The 13534-nt window shown below is 50.1% G+C and overlaps 3 pseudogenes; all 3 read right to left on the reverse strand.

The window, feature by feature from the left end:
• Positions 1 to 210: 210 nt before the first annotated feature.
• LOC123090130 (pre-mRNA-splicing factor SYF1-like) lies at positions 211 to 1947 on the reverse strand (annotated as a pseudogene).
• A 5079-nt stretch (positions 1948 to 7026) lies between these two features.
• LOC123090131 (pre-mRNA-splicing factor SYF1-like) lies at positions 7027 to 9555 on the reverse strand (annotated as a pseudogene).
• A 748-nt stretch (positions 9556 to 10303) lies between these two features.
• Positions 10304 to 12164, reverse strand: LOC123090132 (pre-mRNA-splicing factor SYF1-like; annotated as a pseudogene).
• Positions 12165 to 13534: the final 1370 nt, after the last annotated feature.

The raw sequence follows: 13534 nt of genomic DNA on the forward strand, positions 1-13534 counted from the left end.
GATTAGTAAACAAACTCAAAACAGTACTCCCTCCGTCTCATAATTTAAGACGTTTTTGACACTAGTGCGGAGGGAGTACATTTCACGCAAAAAGGTGCTCAAGAATGTGAGTACATACATGATACATCAACGATCTGGAGATAGCACATAGTAGAACTGGACAACACAACTAACATGTCATGTCAAGTGACAAGGAGAAAAAAGAAGGAACTACACTAGACGTATCCGCTTGCATTGCTGAGCACCGTCGAAACGTTGGCCGGCGCACGGGCGCAGCCCCTGCTCCACCATGCCGGCGTCGGTGCGGATCTCACCCCGTGCCCCTGCTCCATCTCGGGCAATGTCCGCCATGGTCCTTCCGCGCGGAGCATCTCCCTGAACGTACCCTCGTCGCCGTGCAGCACCTCAAAGTCGTTCCACCGCTTCCAAAACTCAGAGCAAACCTCGGGATCCGTGAAGGCCGCCGCGTAGGCGTACATCGCCCGAGCGCGCGCGACTTCACCGAGCCCGATCTCGTGGTCGGCGAACCCGACGCACATCGCCCTCGCGCCCTCGTCGAGCAGCCCGCCGCCGACGATCGCCTGGCGGTACACGTCCCTCGCCTTCAGAAGGCCGTAGAGCTCGGTAGCCCGCGCGACGTGCACCTCATAGACTCCAAGCTTGTCGCCGGCGGGGACGGCGCTTGTGGCATCCTCGTACACCTTCATTGCGCGGCTCGTGAGGCCGAAATCCTCCTCGAACCTCGCGTATCTGAGGTACACGACCTTCTTCCTCTCCGGCGGCGACTTCAGGACGGCTGCCTGGAACAGGTCCCGCACCCTCTCCGGCCTGCTCTTCCCGTGCCACTGGACGAACCTCGTCAAGTACGCCTCCCATATGGTGTCGGTGTGTGGGGGCTTGAAGGACTTGACGCCCCGCTCGTACACACGGAACGCGTCCTCGAACCGGCTGTGCTGCTCAAGCAGGGTCGCGTGGTCCAGCACCAGCAATGGCGTGATGACGTCGAGGTCGTGCATCTTGTCGTAGACGGCGCAGCTAGACTCAAGTGACCTCTGTGTTGTCATAAGGTCCAGGTACACGAGCCACAGCTTGAGACACCGGTGCAGTTTCGCCCGGACGTCCTTGCCGCCGGCAGCAGCAGCGCGCGTTGTGGGCTCGATCGATGGTGGCGTGGTCGCTCGCTGAATGAGATCGATGGCCCTCTCGGGATCCTGGTGCCTCAGCTCCATATTGGCCCACTCGCAGTAAACCGCGGCGAGATGCTCCGCCGACGTGAAGTTTGCCTGCATGGCTCTGTGGAGGATGTCTCGGGCACAGTCGATGCTGCCACCGTCATCGTAAATCTTGGCCAGCGCCAGCCAGAGCGTGTGCGGCGGCTTCCCCGTCGCCTTCGCCGGATCCACGGTCCTGACGGCCTCCACGTAGGTCGCGGCGTGTCTCGCGGGCTCCTTGTGGAAGATCTTGGCCCGCTCGTACCACGCCTGGACGTCGTGCGGGTTCTGCCTCAGCAGCACGCTGTTGAGCAGCTCCGACCGGCATTCGAGCAGCTGCTCAAGCCTCGGGATCGTCAAGTCTATGTTGTCCCGATCCATGAGCCAGCAGTCCTGGACGTCGACGGTGTCCGCTTGCCTGAGCTCGAGCTCCGCGGCGGCCATGGCGTGCTCGAAGTGCTAGCAGATCCTATAAATCGGGCCATCCATTATAATAACTGCCGGTTTGCAGGATCCATTTCATATCCCCGGCAGGAACGGATGCTTCAAATCGGGCCATCCCAGAAAAATTTGTGGGGTCCCGCATACGCGAGCCCAATTCCTCCATATGTGCGGGAATCCACGCAATTTTGCCGGATACCCTTTCGGTTGGCGCGAAGCAACTTCTGCCAACATGTTAAGTGTTTCTGCTAGGGATTGTCATGCTCACTAAAAAAATTACCATCAACATAACCATGCCTAAAAATATGAATTTTAGCATTTTGGTATTTTTTAGGGCTTATTTGGTGTACAATTTTGTAGGATTTTTATCTATGGGATTTTTCCTACGCTGAGCATCGTTTCAAAGGAACATAGATGCAAGATTTGCTAAGGATTATGTTCATATTCTTTATCATATGGTGTTGTCCATCATGTCTGGCAACCTCCCACCAGGAGAGAGCTTGACCTTCGGCTCCCTCACCTTTGTCACAGATGGGGCAGGCTGGTTTTACATCAAACCACCGTCCTTCCCTGGTCGCACCTGAAGGAAATATGCCCTAGAGGCAATAATAAAGTTATTATTTATTTCCTCATATCATGATAAATTTTTATTATTCATGCTAGAATTATATTACCTGGAAACATAATACATGTGTGAATACATAGACAAACATAGTGTCACTAGTATGCCTCTACTTAACTAGCTCGTGAATCAAAGATGGTTAAGTTTCCTAACCATAGACATGAGTTGTCATTTGATTAACGAGATCACATCATTAGGAGAATGATGTGATTGACTTGACCCATTCCATTAGCTTAGCACTTGATCGCTTAGTATGTTGCTATTGCTTTCTTCATGACTTATACATGTTCCTTTGACTATGAGATTATGTAACTCCCACTTACCGGAGGAACACTTTGTGTGCTACCAAACATCACAACGTAACTGGGTGATTATAAAGGTGCTCTACAGGTGTCTCCAAAGGTACTTGTTGAGTTAACGTATTTCGAGATTAGGATTTTTCACTCCGATTATCGGAGAGGTATCTCTGGGCACTCTGGGTAATGCACATCACTATAAGCCTTGCAAGCAATGTAGCTAATGAGTTAGTTACAGGATGATGCATTACGTAACAAGTAAAGAGACTTCCGGTAACGAGATTGAACTAGGTATTGAGATACCGACGATCGAATCTTGGGCAAGTAACATACCGATGACAAAGGGAACAACGTATGTTGTTATGCGGTTTGACCGATAAAGATCTTCGTAGAATACGTAGGAGCCAATATGAGCATCCAGGTTCCGCTATTGGTTATTGACCGGAGACGTGTCTCGGTCATGTATACATAGTTCTCGAACCCGTAGGGTCCGCACGCTTAAAGTTAGATGACAGTTATATTATGAGTTTTATGCATTTTGATGTACCGAAGGTTGTTTGGAGTCCCGGATGTGATCACGGACATGACGAGGAGTCTCGAAATGGTCGAGACATGAAGATCGATATATTCACTACAAAACAAAGACACATCCGTGACATTTTGGGCCGAACGATTTTTTTTTCTGTCATACATATGACACTTCTATGATGATAATTATGACAAAACCCGGTATCATCATAGATGTGGTGGGCTCCTACTTCTATGACAAAAAATTATGACAAAAAATTTGTGGGGTCAGGTATGTCTTTCACTCCTAAATAATATCAATGTTTTCCTAAGAAATAAATTTGGATTCTATAGTTAATGGCTTGGTAACTCTTGCTAAATTACATATAAATACTGCAATCTAATCCAACTTTACACAATGCAGATATGAAAGGGAAAATCCAAATTGATGTAATATGGGATTCACATTGATGTTTCATGACCTTTGGTCCCTGTAATACTGGAAGCAATCCAATCGCTTGTTCATGTGTCAAATAAGAAGATGTGCATGTTTCCAACACTTATCTTCAGGAGTGAAATTGTTTTGCCACTGAAAAGGAGCATGTGTCATTTGTCTTCCCTGTCATGTAAAAAACATGTTTATTTCCCTTAAATTAGAGTGAAAAACAGGGAAGACTGTTGGTTAATGTGATATTCTATTTTTGTCATATGGCTTGAAATTTTTTTAACATTACTTTTAATGTTAATGTCATGTACCATCATATTTATTTTCAAACTGTGGTGTGAGGTTATATTGCTAGTTTATGTCATGTTCGGTTCACAAATATATATTGCCCATCCGTGCCTTTAAGCTTTGTTGGTAGATTCTGTCATTTATAGTGCATAAAATCTATTTCTACTTTTAGTGTAAAATTGACTTGTACACAGTTTGATATTTTAAGACATTGTGCTTACTTTTTTGCTATATCTATTATAGATGGTGTTCCGAGAGATTTTATAAAGTATGTCGATAGTCGGATCATTTATCCTTAACTTGATAGACAAGTTCAAAGATTTACATTCTTCAGAGTGCATAACTGACACGCTAAATCCTAACTTCGACTGCTTGCATAACCAACATTCAGTTCAAGGAAGCTTCAGATCTTATCTTGAAAATTTCTTTTACGTCTTCCATGCTTTTCCAATTATTGATTACTAATTTTACACAAAAAAGTTCCCAATAATCTTTTCCAAAATAGTCCAACATAATCAAAGGAGTCACTAAAATTAGCTTGGAAATAACAAGGAAACCTGCAGGCATGGACGCCGCAATAATCAATCCTCCTCCCTCGACACTTATGCCACCGCTCCCCGTCCTGCGGTTCAATTTTCTCTCTATTTCATAACTATATAATACGTGCGTTGCACGTGTATACTTACTAGTAAATAAAGCAGGCGAGATTTCTCAAAAAAAAAAAAAATCCAACTCCGATCGGGATCATAGCTCCTAAGGTTTGCCCCCGCCTTTATTAGCCGATGCAACACGGCGGCCTCCCTAGTCCGTACCTCGATCGATCGAAAGGTAGGTTCTTCTCGACGCCCCCTCCACAAATCCCCACTTTGCGCCGGCGAATCTTCTTGGCGATGGCTGGTAAGCAGGGCCGCAAGAAGGCGAGGAGCCCCCCCGGATGCCCTCAGCTGCGTCCGAGCGGCAGCACCGTCTCCGGATCGAAGAAGCCTGCGGCGGCGACGGTTCCTTCGTGCAAGTACCACCTGTCGGAGGCGTCTGTCCAGGCGGTCCTAAACCACAAGAGGGTGCCTTTCGTCATTGGGGACTACTTCGACGACCTGACCCCTGAGGAGCAGCAACTCACGCTCGAGGTGGCCGCCCAGCACGAGGAGGTCGAGGACAGGTACGCCAAGTACCAGGAAAGAGTCCGCAAGGAGCTGGATGAGAAGGGATTCGTCGCGCTCCCCGATGACGTTGACAAGAGGAGGGCCGCGCTGAACGCGCGCTGAACGCCGCAAGCATCGAGGCTTTCAGAGGAGTTGCCGAGGTCAAGTAGGTTTTCAGGAAGTTACATGGGAAGAAGAGGATGCATCATAGCGCCGTCTGCCTCTCTTGTTTTATCTATCTATATATATCTTTCTGTGTGATATCAATGCACTGGTCTAGATTTCCTGAATCTGTTCGCTGGCACTCTTGTCATTTATCAAGCTGGAACTAGTCATTGTGATCTAAGTTGATCTATGTTTCACCTTGCAATAAACTTGTCTATAAATTATTTATGGGCGATGATGCGATGCTTGTTGCTGTTTTGTTCATCTAAACTGAAGTATTCGCGGCCATGGCATGGACACACTGGATTTATCATGTTATACCATGAAGATGAGGGCTAGGCTACCAAATTCATAGTTTTGAAACAGGTTTTGCTGTCTGCGTGAGTTAATTCCATCAGTAATCGGTTGCCTGATGGGAACCCTGTGTCCCTAATCAATGCTGATCAAAACTCTTATACCAGCAAAACAACCTTGACCATAAGATTGTTGAGGGGTTAACATTTCTGAATCTGTTTACCTTATAAAGTTTACCGTTGAGATGTCTTGCCTCTTTAGATCACAGGATGGCAACTGCAAGCGTTCAGGGCTTCTCCTCTTAAGACTGTGAAAGCAAAGCTGGTTACGTCCATTGGGGAAAATTCCCAGTTACTCCCCTACGGACAAATCAGGCCTTGCCTAGCCCAGCCGTTTTTGTTTTGATTTGTCCACAAATTCCATTAAGCTGCCCGCAATGATGTTGACCAGATGTGCTTGTTGTTTGGTCTAGCAATGCTGGTTATACCATTTGCTAGTCCTGTGTGTTTATTTAGTCCCTTCTTGGGATATGAATTTAAACTTTTATTTCATGAACTTGTTTGGGTGATTTAAACTATGCTTTGTCTTGTTTTGATGTTTGAAATATCACCGTAATGTCTCCAAAATGCAACATATGGCAAGCGCCGGCTGCTCGCGCGCGCTGCAATTTCGTGTGTCTGTTGGAGCAGCTTAGGCGCATTATATTTTGCAGCGGCCGTTGGAGCAAGCGCTAACGCATTTTTAGCGTGTTGCGTGGCTATTTTGAGATGCTCTAATAGCAAACTCGAAAAGAGAGGGCAGATAAGAGCAAGTATAATAGTCCTATTCAGCAGGCTACAAACGATTCCACATCAGCAAAAATCTGAGCTGGAGAAGAGTAAAGACAGGAGACAGAAAGAAGCGAGCCCTTCGTCAATCGCTCGGCTGCAGCACAAGGCGCGAGGACGTTACGCCCGCTTGCAGCCGGTAGCTGGCGCTAGCAAGGCTGCTCCCGATTCCCTCTGTCCCACCATCCAATCAACTGCTCTTTCTTTTCTCCTCTTGCATATAGACATTAATTACTCTAGTCATCCAGCAGCTGATATAGAGCCAACGTTATTAGACGAGACTACTTGTACACCGGCTATTGCTGAGATGGCACCAATATAAAGCCAGCAGCGGGCGATTCTATTAGCCATGCTCTAACTGCTACTACCTCCGTCCTGGTTTATTAGTTTCCTTAGTATTTTGTGCAAAACTTTGACATTAAAATTAACTAACGAAATGTTAATGCATGTAACTAAAAATAATATCTCTCAAAACTATGTTCAAATACGAATCGAGGCATATAATTTTTGCTGACATGCATATAATTTTTACTGACATGCATTATTATTTACTTAGTTAAATCTATGGTTAAAGTTTGACACAAAATACTATGAGAACCAATAAACTAGGACGGAGGTAGTAATGTTGTATACATATGACCCAAAAAAGGTGCTCAAGAATGTGAGTACATACATCAACGATCTGGAGATAGCATATAGTACTTATTTTTTCCGAAACGTGATGGCACATACTCGAATCGGAGAAAACAACTAACGTGTCATGTCTACTTAATTAAGAGGAGAAAAAACTACACTAGACGTATCCGCTTGCATTGCTGAGCACCGTCGAATCGCTGGCCGGCGCACCCCTGCTCCATCTCTGGCAACGCCCGCCATGGTCCTTCCGCGCGGAGCGTCTCCCTGAACGTACCCTCGTCTCCGTGCAGCATCCCAAAGTCGTTCCACCGCTTCCAAAACTCAGGGCAAACCTCGGGATCCGTGAAGGCCGCCGCGTAGGCGTACAGAGCCCGAGCGCGCGCGACTTCCCCGAGGCTGATCTCGAAGTCAGCGAACCTGACGCACATCGCCCTCCCACCCTCGTCGGGCAGCCCGCCGCCGATGATCGCCTGGCGGTACACGCCCATCGCCTTCAGAAGGCCGTAGAGCTCGGTAGCCCGCGCGATGTACACCTCGTAGACGCCGAGCCTGTCGCCGGCAGGGACGGCGCTCGCGGCGTCCTCGTACACCTTCATCGCGCGGCTCGCGAGGCCGAAGTCCTCCTCGAACCTCGCGCACCTGAGGTACACGGCCTTCTTCCTTTGCGGCGGTGTCTGCAGGACGGCCGCCTGGAACAGGTCCCGCACCCTCTCCGGCCGGCTCTTCCCGTGCCTCTGGATGAACTTGGTCAGGTATGCCTCCCATATGGCCTCGGCGTGCAGGTGCTTGAAGGACTTGACGCCCCGCTCGTACACACGGAACGCGTCCTCGAATCGCCTGTGCTGCTCGAGCAGGGACGTGTGGTCCGGCACCAGCAATGGCGTGACGACGCCGAGGTCGTACATCTTCTCGTAGACGGCGCAGGTGGACTCGAGCGACCCGTGCGTTGTCATCAGGTCCAGGTACACGAGCCACAACTTGAGACACCGGTGCAGTTTCACCCGAACGTCCTCGCCGCCGGCAGCAGCGGCGCGCGTCGTGGCCTCGATCGATGGTGGCGTGGTCGCTCGCCGGATGAGGTCGCTGGCCCTCTCGGGATCGTGGTGCCTCAGCTCCATATTGGCCCACTCGCAGTAAACCGTGGCGAGATGCTCCGCCGCCATGAAGTTCGCCTGCGTGGCTCTGTGGAGGATGTCTCGGGCGCAGTCGACGCTGCCACGGTCCTCGTAAATCTTGGCCAGCGCCAGCTAGAGCATGTGCGGAGGCTTCCCCGTCGCCTTCGCCGGATCGATGGTCCTGACGGCCTCTGCGTAGGTCGCGGCGTGTGTCGCGGGGTCCTTGTGGAAGATCTTGGCCCGCTTGTACCACGCCTGGACGTCGTGCGGGTTCTGCCTCAGCAGCACGCTGTTGAGCAGCTCCGGCCGGCGTTCGAGCAGCCACTCGAGCCTCGCCATCGCCAAGTCTGTGCTGTCCCGATCCGTGAGCCAGCAGTCCTGGATGTCGACGGTGTCCGCTTGCCTGAGCTCGAGCTCCGCGGCGGCCATGGCATGCTCGAAGTGCTAGCAGATCCTGTAAATCGGGCCATCCATTATAATAACCGCCGGTTTGCGGGATCCATTTCATATCCCCGGCAGGAACGGATGCTTCAAATTGGGCCATCCCAGAAATTTTTTTGTGGGGTCCCGTATCCGCGAGCCCAATTCCTCCATATGTGCGGGAATCCACCCAATTTTGCCGGATCCCCTTTCGGTTGGCGCGAAGCAACTTCCGCCAACATGTTAAGTGTTTCTGCTAGGGATTGTCATGCTCACTAAATTTTTTACCATCAACATAATTTGCCATAGGAAAGCGTTAGATTTACCATGCCTAAAAATCTGAATGTTAGCATTTTCGTATTTTTAGGGCTTATTTGGTTTACAATTTTCTAGGATTTTCATCTATGGGATTTTTCCTACGCTGAGCACCATTTCAAAGGAACATAGATGCAAGATTTCTAAGGATTATGTTCATATTCTTTATCATATGGTGTTGTCCATCATGTCTGGCAACCTCCCGCCAGGAGAGAGCTTGACCTTCGGCTCCCTCACCTTTGTCACAGATGGGGCAGGCTGGTTTTACATCAAACCACCGTCCTTCCCTGGTCGCACCACCTTCTTCGGGTCGCTCAGGTTCGTCATCGACCGCTATGGCGATCTTCGACTCCGCGTTCCACCGCCCTATCTGGCCGTAGGCGTGCTCCCATCGGAGACCATGTCACCAATACCACCGGCCTCGGGCTTAAAAGGACGACGACCTCGCATCGACAAACCTCGCAGCCGAAGTTTGTATTCCGGCCTTGAGTTCGAAAAGTTGCATCGACCTTATAACAAAAAACTAGCACGCCCTTGTGTCGTATCTGAGCTTTGCTACCCTAATCTCACTTCCGGAAACAAAAGACAGCGATGATACTGCGCCTAGCATCATCTTCATTAAGCAGACGAAGGAAGGCGAGGAGACGGGTGCAAGCCTAAAACCGACACCAACCAGGATGGTGACGAACCTTTACATTCCATCTCCCTGGAGCAGGTTCTCATGAATGCCCCGGGCGGCTCAACGGGCAGCAGATCTTCAGCACCAACTATGACTCCAATCGTCACCAACACCAACGGATCTGCGACAACTCGCGTGGTTCCATCGTCCATGGCCCCTCTAACCTCTGAGCCACTAAGTATCACTCCATCAGCACCACGTCTTCCACACTAATTTGGCGGAACCCCATCGGTTCCAACATCCTCATTACCGGACTCTCGGGGGTTCATGACTCTCGGGGCCGGGACACTGAGCCTCGCCAGAACAACGATGACACCAACTATCATCAAAGATCACAGACAGGGCATTGTGGGTGCTGGACACACCCTTACTAGGAAATAACCCCACATATGAACCATGGAGGCCCTCAGGCAGGCCACCATGGTAGCCCAGTTACAACTCCAGAGAAACACAACGAAGGTCGCCACACAGCAGGCGCGGTGAGGGAACCAAGACCAACTAACAGAGACGCCGACCTCGACGCCAAACCCGTTTGACCACCAACCCCCTTGCAGCCCTTGGGCACGAGGCGGTCAACGATTTCGATGAAAATGGAGATCCCTTGGGAGCGACGGCGATCCACACCCATTCACTAGCGATGACACCCCCTCCCCCCCCAAACCGAAATCATCTGATCATGCAAAATATGAAGATTAGTAAACAAACTCAAAACAGTACTCCCTCCGTCTCATAATTTAAGACGTTTTTGACACTAGTGCGGAGGGAGTACATTTCACGCAAAAAGGTGCTCAAGAATGTGAGTACATACATGATACATCAACGATTTGGAGATAGCACATAGTAGAACCGGACAACACAACTAACGTGTCATGTCAAGTGTCAAGGAGAAAAAAGAAGGAACTACACTAGACGTATCCGCTTGCATTGCTGAGCACCGTCGAAACGTTGGCCGGCGCACGGGCGCAGCCCTTGCTCCACCACGCCGGCGTCGGTGCGGATATCACCCCGCGCCCCTGCTCCGTCTCTGGCAACGTCCGCCATGGTCCTTCCGCGCGGAGCATCTCCCTGAACGTACCCTCGTCACCGTGCAGCACCTCAAAGTCGTTCCACCGCTTCCAAAACTCAGGGCAAACCTCGGGATCCGTGAAGGCCGCCGCGTAGGCGTACATCGCCCGAGCGCGCGCGACTTCGCCGAGCCCAATCTCGAGGTCGGCGAACCCGACGCACATCGCCCTCGCGCCCTCGCCGAGCAGCCCGCCGCCGACGATCGCCTGGCGGTACACGTCCCTCGCCTTCAGAAGGCCGTAGAGCTCGGTAGACCGCGCGACGTACACCTCGTAGACGCCAAGCTTGTCGCCAGCGGGGACGGCGCTTGTGGCATCCTTGTACACCTTCATTGCGCGGCTCGTGAGGCCGAAATCCTCCTCGAACCTCGCGTATCTGAGGTACACGGCCTTCTTCCTCTCCGGCGGCGACTTCAGGACGGCTGCCTGGAACAGGTCCCGCACCCTCTCCGGCCTGCTCTTCCCGTGCCACTGGACAAACCTCGTCAAGTACGCCTCCCATATGGCGTCGGTGTGTGGGGGCTTGAAGGACTTGACGCCCCGCTCGTACACACGGAACGCGTCCTCGAACTGGTTGTGCTGCTCAAGCAGGGTCGCGTGGTCCAGCACCAGCAGTGGCGTGATGACGGCGAGGTCGTGCATCTTGTCGTAGACGGCGCAGCTAGACTCAAGTGACCTGTGTGTTGTCATAAGGTCCAAGTACACGAGCCACAGCTTGAGACACCGGTGCAGTTTCGCCCGAACGTCCTTGCCGCCGGCAGCAACTGCGCGCGTCGTGGGCTCGATCGATGGTGGCGTGGTCGCTCGCCGAATGAGTCAATGGCCCTCTCGGGATCCTGGTGCCTCAGCTCCATATTGGCCCACTCGCAGTAAACCGCGGCGAGATGCTCCGCCGCCGTGAAGTTTGCCTACGTGGCTCTGTGGAGGACGTCTCGGGCGCAGTCGATGCTGCCACCGTCATTGTAAATCTTGGCCAGCGCCAGCCAGAGCATGTGCGGCGGCTTCCCCGTCGCCTTCGCCGGATCCACGGTCCTAACGGCCTCCACGTAGGTCGCGGCGTGTCTCACGGGCTCCTTGTGGAAGATCTTGGCCCGCTCGTACCACGCCTGGACGTCGTGCGGGTTCTGCCTCAGCAGCACGCTGTTGAGCAGCTCCGACTGGCGTTCGAGCAGCCGCTCGAGCCTCGCGATCGTCAAGTCTATGTTGTCCCGATCCATGAGCCAGCAGTCCTGGACGTCGACGGTGTCCGCTTGCCTGAGCTCGAGCTCCGCGGCGGCCATGGCATGCTCGAAGTGCTAGCAGATCCTATAAATCGGGCCATCCATTATAATAACCGCCGGTTTGTGGGATCCATTTCATATCCCCGACAGGAACGGATGCTTCAAATCGGGCCATCCCAGAAAATTTTGTGGGGTCCCGCATACGCTAGCCCAATTCCTCCATATGTGCGGGAATCCACCCAATTTTGTCGGATACCCTTTCGGTTGGCGCGAAGCAACTTCCACCAACATGTTAAGTGTTTCTACTAGGGATTGTCATGCTCACTAAAAAATTACCATCAACATAATCTGCCATAGGAAAGCGTTAGATTTACCATGCCTAGAAATATGAATTTTAGCATTTTGGTATTTTTAGGGCTTATTTGGTGTACAATTTTGTAGGATTTTTATCTATGGGATTTTTCCTACACTGAGCATCGTTTCAAAGGAACATAGATGCAAGATTTGCTAAGGATTATGTTCATATTCTTTATCATATGGTGTTGTCCATCATGTCTGGCAACCTCCCACCAGGAGAGAGCTTGACCTTCGGCTCCCTCACCTTTGTCACAGATGGGGCAGGCTGGTTTTACATCAAACCACCGTCCTTCCCTGGTCGCACCTGAAGGAAATATGCCCTAGAGGCAATAATAAAGTTATTTTTTATTTCCTCATATCATGATAAATGTTTATTATTCATGCTAGAATTGTGTTACCTAGAAACATAATACCTGTGTGAATACATAGACAAACATAGTGTCACTAGTATGCCTCTACTTAACAAGCTCGTGAATCAAAGATGGTTAAGTTTCCTAACCATAGACATGAGTTGTCATTTGATTAACAAGATCACATCATTAGGAGAATGATGTGATTGACTTGACCCATTCCGTTAGCTTAGCACTTGATCGCTTAGTATGTTGCTATTGCTTTCTTCATGACTTATACATGTTCCTATGACTATGAGATTACGTAACTCCCGCTTACCGGAGGAACACTTCGTGTGCTACCAAACGTCACAACGTAACTGGGTGATTATAAAGGTGCTCTACAAGTGTCTCCAAAGGTACTTGTTGAGTTAACGTATTTCGAGATTAGGATTTGTCACTCCGATTATCGGAGAGGTATCTCTAGGCCCTCTCGGTAATGCACATCACTATAAGCCTTGCAAGCAATATAGCTAATGAGTTAGTTACATGATGATGCATTACGTAACGAGTAAAGAGACTTGCCGGTAACGAGATTGAACTAGGTATTGAGATACCGACGATCGAATCTTGGGCAAGTAACATACCGATGACAAAGGGAACAACGTATGTTGTTATGCGGTTTGACCGATAAAGATCTTCGTAGAATATGTAGGAGCCAATATGAGCATCCAGGTTCCGCTATTGGTTATTGACCGGAGACGTGTCTCGGTCATGTCTACATAGTTCTCGAACCCGTAGGGTCTGCACGCTTAAAGTTAGATGATAGTTATATTATGAGTTTATGCATTTTGATGTACCGAAGGTTGTTCGGAGTCCCGGATGTGATCACGGACATGACAAGGAGTCTCGAAATGGTTGTGACATGAAGATCGATATATTCACTACAAAAAAAGACACATCCGTGATATTTTGGGCTGAATGAATTTTTTTCTGTCATACATATGACACTTCTATGATGATAATTGTGACAAAACCCGGTATCATCATAGATGTGGTGGGCTCCTACTTCTATGACAAAAAATCATGACAAAAAATGGGCTTTTCGTCCTGGGTGGGCTGGAGACGCAGCTGCATGACATTCTATGGGCCGTCCATGAT

This window comes from Triticum aestivum, chromosome 4B (genome assembly GCF_018294505.1).
Source record: "Triticum aestivum cultivar Chinese Spring chromosome 4B, IWGSC CS RefSeq v2.1, whole genome shotgun sequence".
In the NCBI taxonomy this organism is placed as follows: Eukaryota; Viridiplantae; Streptophyta; class Magnoliopsida; order Poales; family Poaceae; genus Triticum; species Triticum aestivum.